The following is a 22,590-nucleotide window of genomic DNA, read 5'->3' as shown; positions in this document are numbered from 1 at the left end:
ATACGGAACCATTTATTTCAATGGTTCCGCAAAATAAACGGAATGTGTTCCGTATGCATTCCGTTTCCGTATTTCCATTTTTCCGTTCCATTAACCCCTTAAGGACTCAGCCCTATTTCACCTTAAGGACTTGGCCATTTTTTGCAAATCTGACCAGTGTCAATAAGTGGTGATAACTTTAAAACGCTTTGACTTATCCAGGCTATTCTGAGATTGTTTTTTTGTCACATATTGTACTTCATGACACTGGTAAAATGAAGTCAATTTTTTTTAATTTTTTTGCATAAAAAAATACCTAATTTATCAAAAATTTGGAAAAATTTGCAAATTTCAAAGTTTCAGTTTCTCTACCTCTGTAATACATAGTAATACCCCCAAAAATTGTGATGACTTTACATTCCCCATATGTCTACTTCATGTTTGAATTATTTTGGGAATGATATTTAATTTTTTGGGGATGTTACAAGGCTTAGAAGTTTAGAAGCAAATCTTGAAATTTTTCTGAAATTTACTAAAACCCAATTTTTAGGGACCAGTACAGCTCTGAAGTCACTTTGCGAGGCTTACATAATAGAAACCACCCAAAAATGACCCCATTCTATAAACTACACCCCTCAAGGTATTCAAAACTGATTTTACAAACTTCGTTAACCCTTTAGGTGTTGCACAAGAGTTATTTGCAAATGGGGATGAAATTTGAGAATTTCATTTTTTTGCCTAATTTTCCATTTTAACCCATTTTGTCCACTAACAAAGCAAGGGTTAACAGCCAAACAAGACTGTATCTTTATTGCCCTGACTCTGCAGTTTACAGAAACACCCCATATGTGGCCGTAAACTACTGTACGGCCACACAGCGGGGCATAGAGTGAAAGGTGCGCCGTTTGGTTTTTGGAAGGCAGATTTTGGCAGACTGGTTTATTTACACCATGTCCCATTTGAAGCCCCCTGATGCACCCCAAGAGTAGAAACTCCATAAAAGTGACCCCATCTAAGAAACTACACCCCTCAAGGTATTCAAAACTGATTTTACAAACTTTGTTAACCCTTTAGGTGTTGCACAAGATTTAATGGAAAATAGAGATATAATTTAAAAATTTCACTTTTTGGCAGATTTTCCATTTTAATATTTTTTTTACAGTTACAAAACAAGGGTTAACAGCCAAACAAAACTAATTATTTATGGCCCTGATTCTGTAGTTTACAGAAACACCCCATATGTGGTCGTAAACTGCTGTATGGGCACACGGCAGGGCGCAGAAGGAAAGGAATGCCATACGGTTTTTAGAAGGCAGATTTTGCTGGACTGGTTTTTTTGACACCATGTCCCATTTGAAGCCCCGTGATGCACCCCTAGAGTAGAAACTCCATAAAACTGACCCCATTGTTGAAACTACACCCCTCAAGGTATTCAAAACTGATTTTACAAACTTTGTTAACCCTTTAGGTGTTGCACAAGATTTAATGGAAAATAAAGATACAATTTCAAAATTTCACTTTTTGGCAGATTTTCCATTTTAATATTTTTTTTCCAGTTACAAAGCAAAGGTTAACAGCCAAACAAAACTCATTATTTATGGCCCTGATTCTGTAGTTTACAGAAGCACCCCATATGTGGTCGTCAACTGCTGTACAGGCACACGGCAGGGCGCAGAAGGAAAGGAATGCCATACGGATTTTGGAAGGCAGATTTTGCTGGACTGGTTTTTTTGACACCATGTCCCATTTGAAGCCCCCCTGATGCACCCCTAGAGAAGAAACTCCAAAAAAGTGACCCCATTTTAAAAAACTACGGGATAGAGTGGAAGTTTTGTTGGTACTAGTTTAGGGTACATATGATTTTTGGTTGCTCTATATTACACTTTTTGTGCGGCAAGGTAACAAGAAATAGCTTTTTTGGCACCGTTTTTTTTTTTGTTATTTATAACATTCATCTGACAGGTTAGATCATGTACTAATGTTATAGAGCAGGTTGTCACGGACACGGCGATACCTAATATGTATACAATTTTTTTTATTTATGTAAGTTTTACACAATGATTTCATTTTTAAAACAAAAAAAAAAGTTTTAGTGTCTCCATAGTCTAAGAGCCATAGTTTTTTCAGTTTTTGATTATCTTAAGTAGGGTTTCATTTTTTGCGGGATGAGATGACGGTTTGATTGGCACTATTTTTGGGTGCATATGACTTTTTGATCACTTGCTATTACACTTTTTGTGATGTAAGATGACAAAAAATGGCTTTTTTTACACAGTTTTTATTTTTATTTCTTACGGTGGTCACCTGAGGGGTTAGGTCATGTGATATTTTTATAGAGCCAGTCGATACGGATGCGGCGATACCTAATATGTATACTTTTTTTTTATTTCTGTAAGTTTTACACAATGATTTCATTTTTGAAAAAAAAAAAAATCATGTTTTAGTGTTTCCATAGTCTAAAAGCCATAGTTTTTTCAGTTTTTGGGCAATTATCTTGGGAAGGGTATGATTTTTGCGGGATGAGATGACGGTTTGATTGTTACAATTTTGGCGTACATGCGACTTTTTTGATCACTTTTATTACCTTTTTTGGGAAGTAAGGTGGGCAAAATTTCAATTTCATCATAGTTTTTTATTTTTTATTTTTATGGCGTTCACCGTTCGGGTAAAGTAGCATGACCTTTTTATAGATCAGGTCGTTACGGACACGGCGATACCAAACATTTGTAGGGAATTTTATTTTTTTCATTTTTAATCAGTGATAAATGTGTTTTTTGATTTTTACTTTTGTTTCACTTTTTTTTACTTTTTTTTTGACCCAGACCCACTTGGTTCTTGAAGATCCAGTGGGTCTGATGTCTGTATAATACAGTACAGTACACCATATAGTGTTTTGTACTGTATTTTACTTACACTTTGTCTGAACAGATCTATGCCTTTAGCACAGACCTGTTGCCATGGGAACCTTCCCCGTCTGCTCAGTTGTGGCCACAACTGCGCAGACGGGTAAGGGTAAGGAGGGGGGCTGTCTGGGGGCTCTCTCCCTCTCCATCGGGGGGCTGCAAAGGCACAGCAGCCCCCCAATGGGAGAGGGAGGGAGCTCCCTGAGCTGTTAACCTTTTCCATACAGCGGTCCGTACGGACCGCGGTATGGAAAGGGTTAAACGGCTGACATCGCATCACAGATGTCAGCCGTTTATACCAGGGTGTCATCAATGTGCTGACACCCTGGTATACCCACTGTACACCAACGATTATTCAAGAGGAGGCGGGCGGGGGATCGCGATCCCGCCTGCCGCACCGCCCGCAACACCCCCCCTGCACCTCCCACCGGGATAAAATCATTCAGGGGTGCAGGGGGGGTGAAACATATGTATTTTAGGAATACTATAGTTTCTGATCCCCGCGGTCAGGGATGGAAACAAAAAGAACGGAAAAATGGATCTGGAAAAAACGGCCTGCAAAACACTGAAAAAGCCATATGGTCGTGTAAAAGAGGCCTAACTATAACCTGTAATATTATTACACTCACGGCTGGCTCCAGGTTCATGTGGGCCCTTGGGTGATAAATCTCAGAGGGCCCCCTTGTGGCATTTGTCAAATGTCACCATGGCATCTGAGAGTGTTAAAAAACAGAAGCACAGCCTTCCTGCTCAGACGCGCATTCCCCCAGCGGAGATAAGGGAAAGCAACGTGTTCTAAAAATGAGCCGCAGCCTGTACTAGGCTTCCAGGCTCATTGTTAGTATATCCCAGTTCAGGCCACTAGGTGGCAGCACTAAACTATGATATAGTGATTTCTATAGAGAATAATGGAGCAATTTCCATTATTCTATATAAGTTGCAATCTGATAAAAAGTAATTTAAAAAAGTAAAAGAAAACGTTTGGAAAATATAAAAAAACTTAAAATATAAAATCACCCTACTTTCCACAAAAATGAACAAGAAAAGAATACAATTTTGGGCATGTTGCATGCGAAAACACTCATACTATTAAAATATTTTTAAAAAGTTAGGCCATATGGTGAAGGATGTAACAGAAAAAAAAATAAGGCTGATTTGCCGTTTTTTTTATCACTTTATCTCCCAAGAAAATTTTATAAAAAGTGATTAAGTCATACACACCCCAAAATAGTATTGTAAAAAAAAGACAGATTTCCCTCAAATGAGCCCCCACACATCTCTGTAGACATAACTATAAAAAAAAAGTTACGGGGGTCACCGGGGAGCAGGGGTTCTGTTAGGGTTGCCACCTTTCCCAACAAAATATAATAGTTACACAAATTAAAAAGGTCCTTCACTCACTGCGCCTGCGCTGAATACTAAACGGAAGGGCGCAGGCGCAGGATTTTACAGGCACAGAGAAAAACTAGGACGTCAATAGACTGGACATGGGCGTGCCAAAGGGTGAGAAGACGGAGCCTCTAGGTGCTGCAGCAACACCCCAGGTCTTTATTTTGAGGGAACGGCGGCAGGCAAATCATACAGTTATGTTCTGCTGACATTTGCACATTGCTAATGTCAGCCAGATACATACCAATTTTTCTGAAACCCTTTAAATACACTGGGTGTCCCCAAGCATACTGATAATGCTTGGGGATACCCCCTTCATGTTCATAGCAATGACTGCATATATGGACATAGCCATATATGGAGTCAGAGCAGGGACTCCTAAGCCGGGAACTAGAGTCCTGTTCAGTAGTACTGGCGGATTCCCCGTACAGCGATTTTCAGCATAGACCTGGGTTGGCCCCCTAAGAGCAGTGGGCCCGGGTTTGCTGGGTGCTGACGCTGGCCCTGATTACACTCTAGAAATGCATACAGGCCCCTATTAAACTCTTTTTAGTGAGTTCACCACCATCACCCCCTTCCAGCAGAGAGTGCCATACTTGCATTGCTCTTACAGTAAAGAATTGTCTTTCATGTTTGTGTAGAAACCTTCTTTCCTTAGATGTAGAGGATGTACCTTCCTCACAGTCCTGGGCATATACAGTCATGTGAAAAAATTAGGACACCCTTTGAAAGCATGTGGTTTTTTGTAACATTTTTAATAAATGGTTATTTCATCTCCGTTTCAACAATACAGAGAGATTAAAGTAATCCAACTAAACAAAGAAAACTGAAGAAAAGTCTTTTCAAGATCTTCTGTAAATGTCATTCTACAAAAATGCCTATTCTAACTGAGGAAAAAGATAGGACACCCTCACATGTATTCCCTCTTAAATTGGCTCAGATCTCACACAGGTATATCACACCAGGTGCACATAATTAGTAGATCGTTACTCTGCATGTTGAATGAGGCTTGCCCTATTTAAACCTCAGACATTTAGTTTGGTGTGCTCCTGACTGTTGAAGTGAGAGTGAGCACCATGGTGAGAGCAAAAGAGCTGTCAGAGGACTTCAGAAAAAAGATTGTAGCAGCCTATGAGTCTGGGAAGGGATTTAAAAAGATCTCAAAAGATTTTGAAATCAGCCATTCCACTGTCCGGAAGATAGTCTACAAGTGGAGGGCTTTCAAAACAACTGCCAACATGCCCAGGACTGGTCGCCCCAGCAAGTTCACCCCAAGAGCAGACCGCAAGATGCTAAAAGAGGTATCCAAAAACCCTAAAGTGTCATCTCGAGAACTACAGCAGGCTCTGGCTACTGTTGATGTAGAAGTACATGCCTCTACAATCAGAAAGAGACTGTACAAGTTTAACTTGCATGGGAGGTGTGCAAGGAGGAAACCTTTGCTTTCCAAGAGAAACATCGAGGCCAGACTGACATTTGCCAGCGATAAAGTTGACAAAGACCAGGACTTCTGGAATAATGTTCTTTGGACAGATGAGTCCAAAATTGAATTATTTGGACACAACAGCAGAGGACATGTTTGGCGTAAACCAAACACAGCATTCCAAGAAAAGAACCTCATACCAACTGTGAAGCATGGAGGTGGAAGTGTCATGGTTTGGGGCTGCTTTGCTGCAGCAGGACCTGGTCAGCTCACCATCATAGAATCCACGATGAATTCTACTGTGTATCAGAAGGTGCTTGAAGAACATGTGAGACCATCAGTTAGAAAATTAAAGCTGAAGCGGAACTGGACCATGCAACATGACAATGACCCAAAACATACTAGTAAATCAACCAAAGATTGGCTGAAAAAGAAGAAATGGAGAGTCCTGGAATGGCCAAGTCAAAGTCCAGATTTGAATCCCATTGAGTTGCTGTGGGGTGACTTGAAAAGGGCTGTACGTGCAAGAAACCCCTCAAACATCTCACAGCTGAAAAAGTTCTGCATTGAGGAGTGGGGTAAAATTTCCTCAGACCGATGTCGAAGACTGGTAGATGGCTACAAGAACCGTCTCACTGCAGTTATTTCAGCCAAAGGAGGTAACACTCGCTATTAGGGGCAAGGGTGTCCTATCTTTTTCCTCAGTTAGAATAGGCATTTTTGTAGAATGACATTTACAGAAGATCTTGAAAAGACTTTTCTTCAGTTTTCTTTGTTTAGTCGGATTACTTTAATCTCTCTGTATTGTTGAAACGGAGATGAAATAACCATTTATTAAAAATGTTACAAAAAACCACATGCTTTCAAAGGGTGTCCTAATTTTTTCACAAGACTGTATAGATGATGGGAGAGATCTCTGTACTGACCGTTGATATATTTATGCATAGTTATTAGATCTCCCCTCAGTCGTCTTCTTTCTAAACCGAATAATCCTAATTTTGACAATCCTTCTGGGTACTGTAGTCCACCCATTCCAGTTATTACTTTAGACAGTATGTCTGTCTTGTTTGCAGGAGCCCAGAACTGTACACAGTACTCCATGTGTGGTCTGACTAGTGATTTGTAAAGTGTCAGGACTATGTTTTCATCATTTGCATCTATGCCCCTTTTGATGCACCTCATAATCTTATTGGCCTTGGCAGCAGCTGCCTGACACTGGTTTCTACAGTTAATTTTGCTGTCCACTAAAATTCCTAGGTCCTAAGTCAGTGTTATCCAGTGTTTTACCATCCAGTATGTACCAGTGACTTTTATTTTCCTTCCCATGTGCATAACCTTACATTTGTCAGTGTTAAACCTCATCTGCCACTTCTTCAATCTATCCAGATCCATCTGTAGCAGTATACTGTCCTCATCTGTGTTAATACTAATCTGCAAAAATCAATATTTTATTGTGCAAACCTTCTAGAAGATGAATAATAAAAAAAATTGTAGCGACTAGGGCCCAATACTGACCCCTGAGGTACCCCACTAGTGACAGTGACCCAATCGGAGTGTGTACCGTTAATAACCACCCTTTGTTTTCTATCACTGAGCCAGTTACTTACCTACATACACACATACAGTGTCCTGAAATACATTGCAAAGCATTGAAAGTGTTGTTATCATTGTATTTCATGTATTATGTGCATATGTTACAAATCCTATAAGGTTGTATAGGGAGTCGGTGGTCCCATATGGCTAGACAGGGTTGGCTTCACCCTTCCAGATTCTGGAGTTAATGGCTGACTGCTGCGGAGTAATCAGCTCAAAGCATCAAGGAGCAGATCCTGTAGGGAGATTCCATTCCCCTACAGATTACAATCAGTTCATGTGCCAGCCCTTAAAGGGAGTCATGTGCCAGCCCTTAAAGGGAAAAACAAAGTTTAATTCATATGCAAATGAGCATCCGCAAGTGCCCAGGGGAAAAGTGAAAAGAAGGCAGAGCAGCCTGGGCACCTACACACTGAACGCCGCCCCTGGGTACTTGCGAGTGCTCATTTGCATATTAATTAAACTTCGTTTTTTCCTGCTGGTGCAAGTCTAAAGAAAAGAACAAAGGTACCATTACAATCCTGTATAGGTGTGCTACAGAGCCATGTAAGCGCTGTATATGGCCATATGGAGGGGACACTCCCTTTAAAAAGGAGAATATCTATAGAAGGTTTAGCCATCAGAAAGGGATTGTGGACTTTGGCAAAGAAGGTGATTTCTGCTATTCTGGCTACAGCCTCCTCTGCATGTGGTGGAAACACTGTAAGCTACAAGCTGCCCACCATAATCAAAGAAAAGATGGACCCCCTGTTCAGAGACTGTATTCATCTGAGGATACTGTGAATATTATATATATATATATATATTGAAGGCTGCTTGCAGCCTGTAATTGTGGGAGGAGCGCACTTACCCTATTTAAACCCCCTCCTACAAGCAGGAGGGCGCCCGTTTCTTGCTTCAGCAGCATCAGTGCCTGACGTCACTTCCGGTCGCGTCTTCCGTCGGTTCGTCACCCCGCATCCCGTTCGTGCTGCCAGCCGCGTCGTCTCTCGTAAGTATTACCGCTCTGCGGCCCGGTCGGACTCGCCTGCCACCAGCACCTCGTGTCCCCTGTTCAGCCGGCCTGAAGCTCCGTCGGGTCCAGGACTGGCAGCGCAGTAGCTGCCCGTTCAAGCCCCGCACTGCCACCGCCGCGACTGCTATCGGTGAGTGCACATCGCGGCGCCCCCCCCCCCCCCCCAGTCCAGGTTCCGGTCCGGCGCATGCGCCGCAAAATTGGGGGCGGCGCCTGTCTCTGAGAGCGAGGGGGGCAGGCGGGGACGACTCAGATAGCCACATATCGGGCACGGTTATTCGGTCAGGGGTGTTCCCGCTTGTTTACTGGCAGCGGGACCGTGGCGTCCCTACCATCTTCCTGACATATTCCCAGTGAGGGGGTCCCGGGCGGCAGGACTAGCAGCACAGCAGGCCTGCCTCCAGGGGGGGGGGGGCACCGTTTCCTATGAACAATTGCCGGCTGATTTCCTGACTGTTGGCCTGCTGCCCATTAACCCCCGCACTGCTGGAAGAAAAAAAAAAAAAAAGGGAAGGGGAACCTTTGATTCAATGCCAGGCTGGGCGCCTGCCAACCACGCCAGTACATTGACTTCACCCTCTGGGTGACTGAGGGCAGTCGTTCCTGGAGGTCAGGGGTCTGTTGCCTGGGCCTCGCGCCGTTGCGGCTGTCCTTAGGTCACCCAGGGGTCCCACTCCCCGAATCGCTCAGGGTACACCATTTCGTGGTACAGCCCAAGTATCACGTGTTTCCCGATCCGCACGGTTGTCATATCATCCCTGCAACCACCAGGTGTCATTTGTCCCCCGAATCGCTCAGGTTAATGTCGTCCCCGATTCGCTCAGGTAATGTACTCCCTGATTCGCTCAATGGAATGAGGTCCCCAAACCGCTCTGTTACAATGTTTCCCTGTACCACCCAGGTGTCATGTCTTCCCTGAACCGCTCAGGTACAATGTCTTCCCGACGCACTCAGGTGTGGGGGTCTTCCCTGAAAACGCTCAGGTGTGGATAACTCCTGATTCGCACTGACAATGTATTCCCTGAGTCGCTCAGGTGTAATGTCTTCCCCGAATCGCTCAGGTGCAATGTCTTCCCTGAATCGCTCAGGTGCAATGTCTCCCTGAATCGCTCAAGTGCAAATTCTTCCATGAATCGCTCAGGTGTAATGTCTCCCTGAATCGCTCAGGTGTAATGTCTCCCTGAATCGCTCAGGTGCAATGTCTCCCTGAATCGCTGAGGTGTAATGTTTCCCTGAATCGCTCAGGTGTTATGTCTCCCTGAATCGCGCAGATGTCATGTTTCCCTCAATTCGGGTGCGGTGCCCGCCCGGCTTCGCGTTGGTGTTACGTGTTCACTGGGCCGCTCGGGGGCATGTGTCCCTTGTTCATTCGGGGGACATGTTGTTCCCTGTTCGCTCGGGTATCATGGATCCCCTTGGTTGGCCGGGCATCTTGTGTTCCTGTGCGTTCAGGGGTCATGTGTTCCCTGTTGTTCGGGGGTCATGTGTTCCCCGGGTGGGTCAGGTGTCATGTGCAGTGTAAACCCGGGTGTCATATGTTCCCTGAGTCACTCGGGCACGATTCCGGTCCAGGTTCGCGTGGGTCAGGGTCGCGCGCCCTTTCACTGCATAAGGGACTAGCATTTTGCGTCCCTCGCCGGGTATCGGTCAAAACACAGCTTATTTCTTCACGTAAACAGGGCCTCAGCCACGAGGCTGCTGTTACACCCTGTCACTGCGTTGGGTATTCGTTATCACGAGCTCCCGTTCATAGGTCTCCGTCTCCCTACAGAAGTCGGTAGCGTGGTCCGTTTCATTCCAGGTAAGTAGCTAACACCTCTATACGGTCAAACCCGTTCCCTTGCAGCTCTTGTTCGGTCACCCGGGGGAGGGGGAAGGAAATCTCATCTGTTACCTTCGTACCTCCTCCATGCAGCTTGAAGATGTTGCAGGCCCCGGAGTCAGATGATAACCTGTCCTTACCCGGGACCTCCGTGTCAGGGCGCGCCAGCAACCCCTCTCTGCAGAGCTGGACCGTCCCGAAGCTTGTTGCAGAGCTCAGCAGAAGAGGAATTCACCATCCCGCCTCCGCAAGAAAAGCGGAGCTGTACCGTCTCCTAATGATGGCGCCATCGGGCTCAAGTGACGAGCCCTCTCCCTCGTCGATCCAGCTATCCCTCCTGCAGTTGCAGGCCACCATCGTCAGTCTGGCAGGTTCGGTTGCGGATATCCAAACTAGGATGGGGGAATGGGAGTCCCGGCCTCCACCCGCACCACCTTCCCCAGCCCTTCCGGCCTTACCTTCTACGTCCCAGGATTCGGCGCCAGGTACGGTCTGTTCCAGGCCCCAGATTGCCCCCTCGCATTACATCCCAGAAAACCTGAAAAGGGACATCCTGGCGGGGAGGGACGTCAACCTGGCGTCCATTCTCATTGCGTCGCAAGACGTATCTGAGAATAAGGTCATTAGTTGCGGGGAGATCTCTGTGGTTATTCGGGCCAAGGATGCCCGCCTGAACCGTAAGCTGTCGATCCCCGAATTTGTCCTTGCGTTTAGCCTCTACTGAGATACCATCTGCGGCGTCCAGCCACACAGGCGTGAGGAGCTGGACTCCTATTTGTACCAGGTCACTGACTTAGGATACAAATACGGCGGAAACAAACTTCTATGATTATCACAGGTCTTTCTCAGCCAAGGCGGCCGCCGCCCTCGCCCAGTTCCAATTCATCACGGACTGGGCGAACCTGGACATGGAGCTGTTCTATCGCCATTTTGCCGGGTTGCAGGCCCCCACTTGCACAGCGTGCCAGTCCATACAGCACACGGCCGACTGGTGTCCCAACCCCCCCACCCCGGCCCGGGAGGGCTCCCTGCCAGGCCCCTCTGGCACACAATGGTTCCAAGGTTCCACCGACAAGCTGGGCAGGCCCATTACTTACTTAGGGCAGAGTCAGGTCTGCAACAACTTCAACGCCGGGGGTTGTGGTTTCAATAGTTTTAGAGCCTTGCACGTTTGCTCCCTCTGCTTCAGGGCTCACCCCCGCTCCAGCTACCCGAAGAGACAACGTAAGACTCTATAGCTAGCCGACATCAACATCGAGCTCTTGGGCGTCCTCTTGCGGGATCACCCCGATCGCCAGTCAGTAGAGTTCCTTCTCACCGTTTTCGAGAGGGGCTTCAATACGGGCTTCGTTGCCCTCCCTCAAGTTTCCTGGGAGATAAGGAACCTACAGTCGGCTAGTCAGAACCCAGAGGCGGTAGCCACCCTGTTACAGGACGAGGTTCGAAAGGGGTTCCTGCTAGGCCCGTTCAAATCCATTCCCTTTGCTAATTGGAGGATAAATCCCATTGGTCTAGTCTCCAAGCAGGCCTCTAATAAAAAACGTCTGATATACGACTTGTCAGCTCCACACATGTCGCCGATCCCCAGCCTTAACTCCCTGATCCCGTCAGGGGAATTCTCAATGTCCTACGCGTCCATCGATGAGGCCATCCAGTACATCCTGCTGGCCGGGGAGGGGGCTTGGTTGGCCAAGGCCGACATCGCGGACGCCTTTAAACTGCTCCCCATCCTTCCTCGGTTATGGCAATATTATGGGTCGCATTGGGCAGACGGGTTCTATTTCGCTAACCGCCTCACCTTTGGGTCAAAAAGCAGACCGTGGCTGTTCGACAGGTTTGCCTGTGCGCTGCACTGGATCCTTGTCCATCATGGGGGTCTGGACATGGTCATACATTATTTGGATGACTTCCTGATCGTCGAGAGGCCCCAGAAGCCCCCATCAGGCTTGGCAAGCTTGCTCTAGCTGTTCGCCGGTCTCAAGGTCCCCGTGGCATCCGCCAAGACAGAGGGTCCAGGCACCGGGGTTACCTTCTTGGGCGTTACCCTGGATTCTGTCCGCATGGAGGCCAGCCTCCCCGCGGCCAAGCTGGCTAAGATCAAGGCCGCCGTTTCCTCCGCGGCCTCTTCCGGAGTCTTGTCCAAGCGGGAGCTCCAGTCCCTGTTAGGGTTCCTTACCTGTGCGTTCAAAATCATGCCACAGGGCAGGTCCTTCATCTCTCGGCTTCTCAATCTCCTCCCAAATGCTCCGGATCAGGACTCCACCGTCCGGCTGGACGGTCACGCCATGGCGGATCTGCAGATGTGGCAAACCTTCCTGACCGGCTGGAATGGCATCTCCTTGTTTGTGCCTTTCCCGAATGCAGCATCCCCTACGGTTTTCACCGACGCCGCGGCCTCCCGCGGGTTCGCTGCAATCTTCTATCCGCAGTGGTTGGTCGGCAGTTGGCCGGTGGAGCTCCTGTCCGAGGCTGAGGCTATGAGGTCCTCGCCGCTGTTGGAGTTATACCCCATAGTGGCGGCTTCCCACGTTTGGGGTCCGCTCTGGGCGAACAGGTCAGTCATCTTCAGGACGGACAGTCAGGTCCTGGTAGAGGTAATCTCTAGGGGGAGGGCCAAATCTCTCAGGATAATGTCCCTGCTACGTAAGCTTGTCTGGCTGTCCTTGAAGTTTAACTTCCATGTCTTCGCTTTCCATATCCAGGGAGCACAGAACGTGGCGGCCGACGCCCTGTCTCGTTTTAACTTCAATGTTTTCTTTCAGGAACTCCCAGGGGCAGATCCCGTCGGCATTCCAGCTCCACCATACAGCGCCCTCCTGCTGGACTAGAGCCCCTGATAGCAACCGCACGGTTATTAGTCCATGGGTCGCTAGCCGCCAACACCGCCAGGAACTACGACACCGGGTTCAGCATGTTCAAGCGGTTCGCTGACACCCACCAACAAGGGGAGGTGGATGAGGTCACTTTTATCATGGCATTCATAGCCCATTGCCACACCCACCGCCACCTCTCGTTTAATACCATCAAGCTGTATTTGGCCAGCATCCAACACCACCGGATGCTCAGCGACCACTCTGCCAGATCCATCTTTTCAAATTAGGCCATCAAAGCCACCCTCAGGGGCATTCAGAAAGTTAGCGCGGCAGTCCAGGTGCGCAGGCAACCGGTGTCAGGTGAGCTTTTCCGCAGGTTATCCATAGCCCTAGACGGTCTTCCTTTTGGGCAATCAGCGAGCATCATTACAAAAGCGGCCATGTACCTCGGGTTCTATGGGTTCCTCAGACCCGGGGAGTTCACCTGCAGCGCCATCTCCCGAACAACCCTGCTCAGGCGACATCTCGCCTGGCACTCCGACCACTTCATCCTGTCCATTCCATCCTCCAAGACCAATCAAACCGGTCCTCCCACAGAGGTGGGATTTTACCCTACGGCCAACTGTTGGTGTCCTATCAAGGTGCTCCAGGAGCTCCTGGCCTCTCTCTAATCTCCCGCTTTAGACGACCCATTGCTCCCGGTTAACGGTAAGCCCCTGTCTTCAACCCTGTTCATCTCCAACATCCGCACCCTAGCCGCAGGGTTGGGTTACAACCCTAGCACAATATCCGGGCACTCCTTTCGTATAGGGGCCGCGTCCGCAGCTTCTAGTCACCAGGTACCGTCGCACATCATCCGCAAGATGGGTCGTTGGAGGTCATCCTGCTTCGCAAGGTACATTCCGAATCCACGGGCTGAGATATCCAGAGCCTTTTGTTCCTTGGCATTATAGGTCACACAATGCTTCGAAAAATGCTTCATACCCTGCAACGTGCCAGTTCTATTTTTGCCCACTTATTCAGGCCTTACCTCGTCACTGGCGTCGGGCACACTCCAGCCAGTTAGGTCAGGACAGTACGTAGGCATGCCTATTCTGTTCCTCGCTCAGCTCCTCCCACAAATATTGAAGGCTGCTTGCAGCCTGTAATTGTGGGAGGAGCGCACTTACCCTATTTAAACCCCCTCCTACAAGCAGGAGGGCGCCCGTTTCTTGCCCCTCCCTCCCATCCCCTTTATCATGCTCTCCTCTTGGGTGGCCCACTTATTCAGGCCTTACCTCGTCACTGGCGTCGGGCACACTCCAGCCAGTTAGGTCAGGACAGTACGTAGGCATGCCTATTCTGTTCCTCGCTCAGCTCCTCCCACAAATATATATATATATATATATATATGTATAGAGAGAGAGAGAGAGAGAGAGTGAGTATCCCTTTAGGCCAGGAAAAGGAGAGATTGACCAGTCTGACTGAGAGAGAGAGAAGCTAGTCTCCATATACAACCTTTGGGAACTACTTGAATCAACTGTAAAGACTGCATTTCATGTGAATAGGATCACCTGCTGACCGGCTTCAATGAAGTGCTGCGGATTTGTTATACAAATACTGGTTTCATCATTATACCACACAATATTTGCACCACAAGGTGCTGGCGTCACGACAACTGGGACCCTGCCTTACACCATAAAACAGCAACATCAAGGGCAACTCAACCGCCATCAGGCAGGAGAACACTAGAAACAGAGTGTGCCCTGAAGTTAAGAACCGTTGCACCCTTCACATGACTGCACACCAGCACAGGGAGCTTCAGGAAACCGTACGACTACTGCACCCTTTTGGACACTCACATATGCCCCTGCGACCTGTTCACTGCACATATTTTCCCTCAGTCCAAGCATTTTCATTTCATGTACTAACTAGAGATGAGTGAACCACTCAAGATTTTTTTCCGGTTTGTGTTGCCAAATTTTTTGAAAAAGTACGGTTTGAACTGAAGTTGCTCCAATGCCCTGAAAGTTTGAATATAACCCCCTCTAGCCTCCTAGTGCTCAGATTTTTTTTAGGAAGACTAGATATATCTTATCTTTCATTTGTTGAATTTTTTTTCCTCCTATCCTCCCTTCTCACCAGTCTAGTGTGGATGTGGAAAGGGTATGGTATGGATATAGCATCAAGTGAGGCCGGACAAGAAGCACAGCGGTAAGGGGAGGCCGGATATGAAGAGGGTTTTGGGTGTAAGGGGACAGGTGAGTTAAGGGTTAAGGTGCAGAGGTAGGAAGTTAGAAAGGGCGCGGGTAGTCATGAGAACGAGGGGGAGGGGCTGCTGGTCAGAGTGAGGAGGAGGCGGGGGCAGAGGCATTCGGCCAGGGAAAGCAAAAACGGAGCAGGATCATGTCAGCGCTGCCGTTATCAGTGGAGGAGATGCTGGAAATACTGCGCAGGGAAGTGGAGGTGCGGGGGCCTGGCTGGTTGTAGGAGCAGGTGGGTGCGTGCGTTATTGCCACTGCTTCTGCAGCTACCCCCACTGTACGGGCTGTCCGGCCGCGGCGGGGTGTCCCACCGGCGCGCCTTAGTCCTGAAAGCACCCCCAGGGTCCGGCACCGAGTAGGGAGCCCCTCCAGGGACCCTCCGCGGCGGAGAGGGTCTACTCAGCCTTCAGCAGGGCGCTCTCGTCGCGGGAGGAATCCCAGTACACGGCAGGGCCCAGAGCGGAGTGGGACGCCCCTTCCCCCACTCTCACCTGCTAGTCTTGAGGATACAGGACCAGGAACGGTGGACCGGCCCAGTCCAGGTCCTAGCGGGCGGTCTACTCAGCGGTGTGAGGAGATCCATATGCTTCGGGTTGCGCAGAGCGGGCGAGAAGAGCTGTGCAGGCCCAGTGAAGTTTCGTGTGGAGCGGGAGCAGCGTCTTCGTGCCAGAGGCCGGTCAGCATTATACAGCGGGCAGTACAAGTCGTCCGGGAGCAGTCGCCTTCAACGTCCAGAAGGAGCGCAGAAGTTGAGTCTGAGCAGCGGGAGTCAGGACCTGCGGCAGCGGGAGTCACAGCGCCCGTGGTGCCTGGTGAGACTAATCGGGGTCCCTTATTAGCGCAGGGCTTCCCGGTGGGAAGTGTTGGGGGGGGTGGCCATGGGTTATTTAGGAAAAGGTTTGGGGCAGTTGCTGGGGGGTCTGGCGGGGTGGTTGGCTAGTTTGGGATCCGTGGGCGGGTCGCCATTACCGGCGTGGGGGGTGTTGCCGGGACCGGTAGCCGGGTCGAGTGGGGGGTCGGTGTCTGTGGAGACTCAAGTGGGGGGTGAGGAAGAGGGGCAGAGGTTGGATGATAGAGCGCGTGGGGAGGTGTATGTGTGCTTTGAGGGCCCTTTGGGGGCCCATTTGAAGCAGGAGGTAAAATAAAAAATCTGGAAAGGGGAATATGTTGAAATATTTTCCTTGCTTCCTTTGGAACGGTTTAATTTGGATAGGGGTAAGAAGGATGAGGGAAAGAAAGAGGAGGAAGAGAAGCGGCGGCATAGGTTGATCCCCCGCACATTTGCTAATTGGCTGCAAGCGTTTGCCATATTAGCAAATGTCATTGGGGAGAGGTCTCCGGAATGTTGTTCGGCGTTATTCTGTTACCAGGATGTGATAGGTGAGGCATATCGGGTATACGGCGGTGTGGGGTGGCTCCGTTACGATGAGCAGTTTTGGCAGCGTAAGGCAGTTAGGTCAGATATAGGGCTGGGCAATCCTTTCGGGCTGAGCCCGGGGGATCGTCCCCGGGAGCATTGGCAGCAGCGTCAGCAAAAGGGTTATGTTTCCTCTTTAATGAAGGGAACTGCAGATTTGGAGCTAAGTGCAAATTCAAGCATGAATGCTCAGGGTGTGGAGGGTCGCATGGGGCTAGCCGTTGCTTTAGAGGGGGGAGACAGAGGGGGGGGATGGTGTTGGAAAGGGGTCGGACACCGGTGCGGTTGGAAAGGATGCAGGAATTTCTAGATAGGTACCCGGACCGGGCGGCGGCCAGGCTATTGGGTGATGGATTTAGATTTGGTTTGCGCATCCCGGCAGAGGTAACGGCGGGGCCTGTGGTTCATAAGAATCTTTGGTCTGCGCTTGATCATGCGGATGTGGTGACCGAGAAGTTAAAGAGGGAGGTTGAGTTGGGGCGGATGGCTGGCCCGTTTAGTGTGCCACCGCTTCCGAACCTTAGAGTGTCTTTGTTGGGGGTGGTGCCTAAGAAGGAGCCGAACAAGTTTCGGCTCATTCATCACTTGTCTTACCCGAAAGGTGCGTCGGTCAATGATGGTATAGATCCTGAATTGTGTTCGGTGGTGTATACGTCATTTGATGCGGCTGTTAGGTGGGTGAGACGGTGTGGGCAGGGGGCGTTGTTGGCAAAAGTTGATGTTGAAGCGGCTTTTCGGCTGCTTCCGGTTCATGTGGAGAGTATGGGTTTGTTGGGATGTTGTTGGGGGGGGGAGTATTTTGTGGATAGGTGTTTGCCTATGGGGTGCTCTCTCTCTTGTGCATATTTTGAGACGTTCAGCTCATTTTTGGAGTGGGTGGTGGTAGATGTTTCGGGTTGTGCATCGGTTATTCATTATTTAGATGACTTTTTGTGTTTGGGGCCCGCGAATTCTCGGGTATGTTCTTTGTTGTTACACACGGTTCAGTCGGTTTTTGCGCGTTTTGGCGTGCCGTTAGCGATGGAGAAGACGGTGGGTCCAGTTACTGAATTGTGTTTCCTGGGGATTGTTATAGACACAGAGAGGATGGAGTGTAGGCTTCCTATGGACAAGGTGCTGGATTTGAGGCGCGAAATCGATCAGGCCATAGTGAGGGAGAAGATTAGGTTGAGGGAGCTGCAGTCATTATTAGGGAAGCTTAATTTTGCATGTCAGATTATGCCGATGGGCAGGATTTTTTGTAGAAGGCTGGCTGCCGCTACAGCGGGTGTGTCTGCGCCTTATCACTTTGTTAGGTTGCGAAAAGAGTTGAAAGGTGACTTGAGGGTTTGGGCAGAATTTTTAGGACATTATAATGGGAGGACGTTGGTTATGGAGGAGGTTTGTGATGTTGCAGATTTTGAATTGTATACGGACGCGTCGGGGGGTGTGGGTTTTGGCGCTTATTGTCAAGGGCAATGGTGTGCGGGCGGTTGGCCAGAGTCGTGGGTGGAGCGCGGTTGGGTGACGAATATTGCACTGTTAGAATTGTTTCCTATTGTTATGGCGGTGGTGTTGTGGGGGGATAGGTTTGAGAATAGGAAAATGCGCTTTAATTGTGATAATTTGGGAGTTGTTTCGGTCTTTTAACAGTTTATCAGCATCCTCCCCTCCGGTGGTTAAGCTTTTACAGTTTTTGGTGTTACAGTGTTTGTCGATTAACGTTTGGGTGGTGGCGAAGCATGTGGCTGGAGTGACTAATTCTGTGGCGGACTCTCTTTCTCGTTTACAGTGGGAGCGGTTACGGCTTCTTGTGCCAGAAGCGGAGTTGGAGGGCCTGGAGTGTCCGTCATGGTGTGGGGGATCTTGGAGTAGAGGTGATGGGGTTGCTTAGGGATTCGCTAAGCCCTGGTACGTGGAGGGAGTATGGAAAGGCTTGGGAAATCTGGGAGAAGTGGATTGGGGACTGGGGTGCAGGTGGGGACGATGGGGTGGTTAAGCTGGTTATGTTGTTGGGGCATTTAAAAGGTGAGGGTTGGTCGGTGTCCAAAGTAAATCGGTTGATTGCAGGTGTAGCCTTTGGTTTTCGGCTGCGGGGATTGGTGGATTTAACAAAATGTTTTTTAGTAAGGCAGGTTCTGAAAGGCTGGCGTAGAGGGGCGGGTAGGGTAATAGATAGGAGGAGACCGGTGTCTTTTGAGCTTTTGGTTCAGATGGGTGAGAAGTTGAGCGTTGTGTGTAGCTCAGGATGGGAGCTGGGGTTGTTTAGGGCGGCATTTGCGTTAGCATTTTCTGGGGCTTTCAGATTGGGTGAGTTGGTGAGCGGCAGTGTTAGTCGTGCGGGGGGGTTGCTTAGTGAGGACGTGGAGATTGGGGAGGGCAGGGTCATTGTGCGGATTTATAGGTCTAAGACTGATCAAGAGGGCAGAGGTCAACAGTTTACTTGGTTTTCTGTTGCGGGTTGTGGTATGTGCCCTGTTCAGTGTTTGAGGAGGTATTGGTCTGGCAGGGAGAAGGATTCGTTGCCGTTTTTTTGTCATGAGCATGGTTCGTTTCTGTCGAGATTTCAATTCTTGGCGGTGTTTAAAAAATGTTTGAGGATTTTGGGGGTGCATGATAAGGATTATTCTGGTCATTCGTTCAGGATTGGTGCTGCGACTGAGGCGGCAAGATTGGGGGTCGGTGATGAGGCAATTATGAGGATCGGGCGGTGGGAGTCGGCGCGATTTAGATCCTATGTTAGGCTGGGTCTTCTGTAATTGTGGATCAATGGGTGGGGGTTGTGTTAATTTTGTTTTTGTTTGTTTGCAGGTTTGCCGGTGGCCTTGGTCTGGATTTTAGGACATTCCTATGTTTTCTGGGGGGCGATTAGAGCAGATGTTAGGCCGAATGGCCGCCAGCTGGGGTTGAGTTCGGAGATTGCTACGGTTAGGTGGTTAGGGGGTCAGAGGGGGGGGGGTTTTGCGGGAGGTGCAGCGGTTTGCGCGTTTGGACAGGCCTCCGGATGTGTTGGTTCTTCATGTGGGGGGCAATGACTTAGGGAGGTGGCCGTTTAGGGAGTTGGTGAGAGATGTGAAGTTTGATCTGCTGAGGATTTGGGCGTTATTTCCGGGTGTTGTTACAGTGTGGTCTGACATTGTACCGCGTAAGTCATGGAGGGAGGCTAGGTCTGTGGAGAGCATTAATAAAGCCCGGATAAAGGTGAATAGGGCAGTGGGCAGGTTTATGGCGCGGAATGGGGCTGTGGCGGTACGTCATGAGGAATTAGAAAGAGGAGTTGGTGCATTTTGGAGAGCGGATGGGGGGCATTTGAATGTGGTGGGGACTGATTTGTGGTCTTTGGGGATCCAGAATGGAGTGGAGATAGCGTTACGGATGTGGAGGGACGCGCAGGCTTGAGGAGGTCAAGGTGCGCGTTCTTGGAGGCGGGGGAGGTCCTGGAAGTGGAAAATATGGTGGTATCTGAGGATGGGAGGGCCCCGCGGTAGGGGCTGGACTCTCATGGAGGAGCCGGTACTAACGAACTAGGCGTCCATCAGTTGCTGCCTCCGAGCTGGGGGAGGGGCTGCTGGTCAGAGTGAGGAGGAGGCGGGGGGCAGAGGCATTCGGCCAGGGAAAGCAAACGCAAACGCCTAGTTTTTGGCAGTAATGGATAAAAAAAAAAAAAGTAATAGTGGGAATGGGGTTTGTGTAATAGGATTTATAGTGGAGGAGGTGGGGGTGATGGTGATGGATGGGGGGTTAGATATTATGACACTTGTCAGAGAAGGGTGGTAGGTTAGGAGTGTTTGTCATAGCAGTCATGGAGGCGGGGGAGGTCCTGGAAGTGGAAAATATGGTGGTATCTGAGGATGGGAGGGCCCGCAGTAGGGGCTGGACTCTCATGAAGGAGCCGGTACTAACAAACTAGGCGTCCATCAGTTGCTGCCTCCGAGCTGGGTTCAACGGCTGGGGGCAAGATGGAGTCGCAGGTTTGTTACGGTGTTTATGAGGTTATTGGGGCTTCTAGGACCTCCTTCGTCATTGGTTAATTTATTAAGTTATGTTATGTATTTAATAAACGACTGCTGTGGCCGATTAAATCCAAGCAGTGGTGTTGTGTGTTCATTTATATGGGGCTGGGAAGGAGTGACATATTATGTGGGGATATGGGACTGAACATATAGCCAATTCCCTCTTCATGCTTTTCCACAGTCTGATATTGTCCACATCCCTCATCTTTCCTTCTCATCCCTGGTATGTCTACAATGAACTTTAATGTCTCTTTTCCTGCTGGATTTATTGAGTATTTGTTTACATTGACTATTTCACCCTGTATCTGGTCCTCCCTTGATTAAGCCATATGTAGCCCCCTCCCCTCTTGGTCACACCTGATTGAACACTAAGTGGTATAAATCTAAGTCCTTAGGTCTTTCAAACCTTGGTCTTTTCAATGCAACATCTTTCAAGTGCAACTCTTTAAGTGCTTATGCCGAATTATACCAGAATTGGACCAGAGGGGCACCATAGGTGATTACAGACATAGTTACTGAAAACAATGTTTCAATATTTCATCTTACTCTTCCCACTTTTCCACAACCTCCTGAAATACCCCCACATCCAGGAACTATTCATCTCTTCCTCCATCTTACCTTCTCATCTGACCGCTTGCACAAACCTGTTTGGCAACGTAAAACCATTCCTTCCAAAACACACACAGATACCTCATGCCCTCTCTTATTATCATCTAATAACACTTTCTCTGCTTTTCCTTACTGCTGGTGATATCTCTCCAAATCCAGGCCCCCTCAGCAAATCCTCACTATCACCTCCATGTCCCAGTACAACTCTCCTACAAATTTCTGCAACCCCTTAAACCTAATAACCATTCCTCTGACCCCTGCTCCTTTGGTTCTTCTTGCAGGAGCATGGAATGCACGCTCTGTCTTTAACAAACTGTCCTACATTCATGATCTTTTTATCTCTCAAAAACTTTCCTTTCTGGGTCTCACAGAAACATGTCTGACACCTCCTCCCCTGCTGCACTCTCATATAGTGGATTTCATTTCACTCACACCTTCCGACCCAGCTGCAAACATGGTGGAGGAGTTGGTTTTCCCCTATCAGACACCTGCTCCTACAGCCCAACTCCACTGCCACCCTCCATTACGCTCACCTCATTTGAAGTACACTCTGTTCGCATCTACTCTCCCTCCAATCTTCAAGTAACTGTCATTTACTGCCCCCCAGGACCAGCCACCATCTTTATTGACCATTTTAACACCTGGCTACTACACTTTCTTTCTGCCGACATCCCCACTATCATCACAGATGACTTCAACATCCCTATTGACACCTGCCACTCAGCCGCCTCTAAACTTCTATCACTCTCTTCCTCCTTTGGCCTCTCACAGTGGTCTTCAGCTTCCACCCACAGAGATGGTCACACTGTGGATCTTATCTTTACCCGCCTCTGCTCCCTATCTAACCTTTCTAATTCGCCTCTCCCCCTATCCGACCACAACCTACTGACCTTCTCTTCATTGGTCTCTTCTGCTGCTCCCCCGGTCCACACACTAGCACACCCTTGCAGGAACCTTAAGCATCTCGATTTTCGCTTGCTTTGTGACTCTCTTCTCCCACTCTCTACCATCTGTTCCCTCCAAGACCCAGATGCTGCCACCACCCTATATAACACCACAATAAGTACAGCTCTGGACACTGTTGCCCCACTCACACACAACAAAACCTGAAAAATAAACAGACAACCCTGGCACACCAACCTGACCAAAAAACTCAGACAAGCTTCCAGGGCTGCTGAGAAGAAATCACATTCTAAAGATCAATTCACCGCATACAAGCAATCCCTCCTCATATTAAAATCCTCACTCGTGGATGTGTAACACCCCAGAGTTGTGTTACTACACGCCTCTACCCCACTACTGTCTTCGAAGAGCCTTTACATTGTCATCAGATATAATTTACATTATGTCTTCACAAATGTGCATGTAAAACTATGTTAAATTCCATTTTTC

The 22,590-nt window shown here is 48.7% G+C and overlaps 1 protein-coding gene across 1 annotated transcript in view; it reads right to left on the bottom strand.

The window, feature by feature from the left end:
• LOC120999032 (alpha-1,4-N-acetylglucosaminyltransferase-like) overlaps positions 1–22,590 on the bottom strand; it is a 122,081-nt gene that overhangs the window by 1,130 nt on the left and 98,361 nt on the right. The gene's annotated exons all lie outside the window — the stretch shown is intronic.

Source organism: Bufo bufo, chromosome 4, assembly GCF_905171765.1.
Source record: "Bufo bufo chromosome 4, aBufBuf1.1, whole genome shotgun sequence".
Classification (NCBI taxonomy): Eukaryota; Metazoa; Chordata; class Amphibia; order Anura; family Bufonidae; genus Bufo; species Bufo bufo.
The sequence above is the reverse complement of the archived record's forward strand: the minus strand, read 5'-3'. Positions and strand labels throughout refer to the sequence as shown.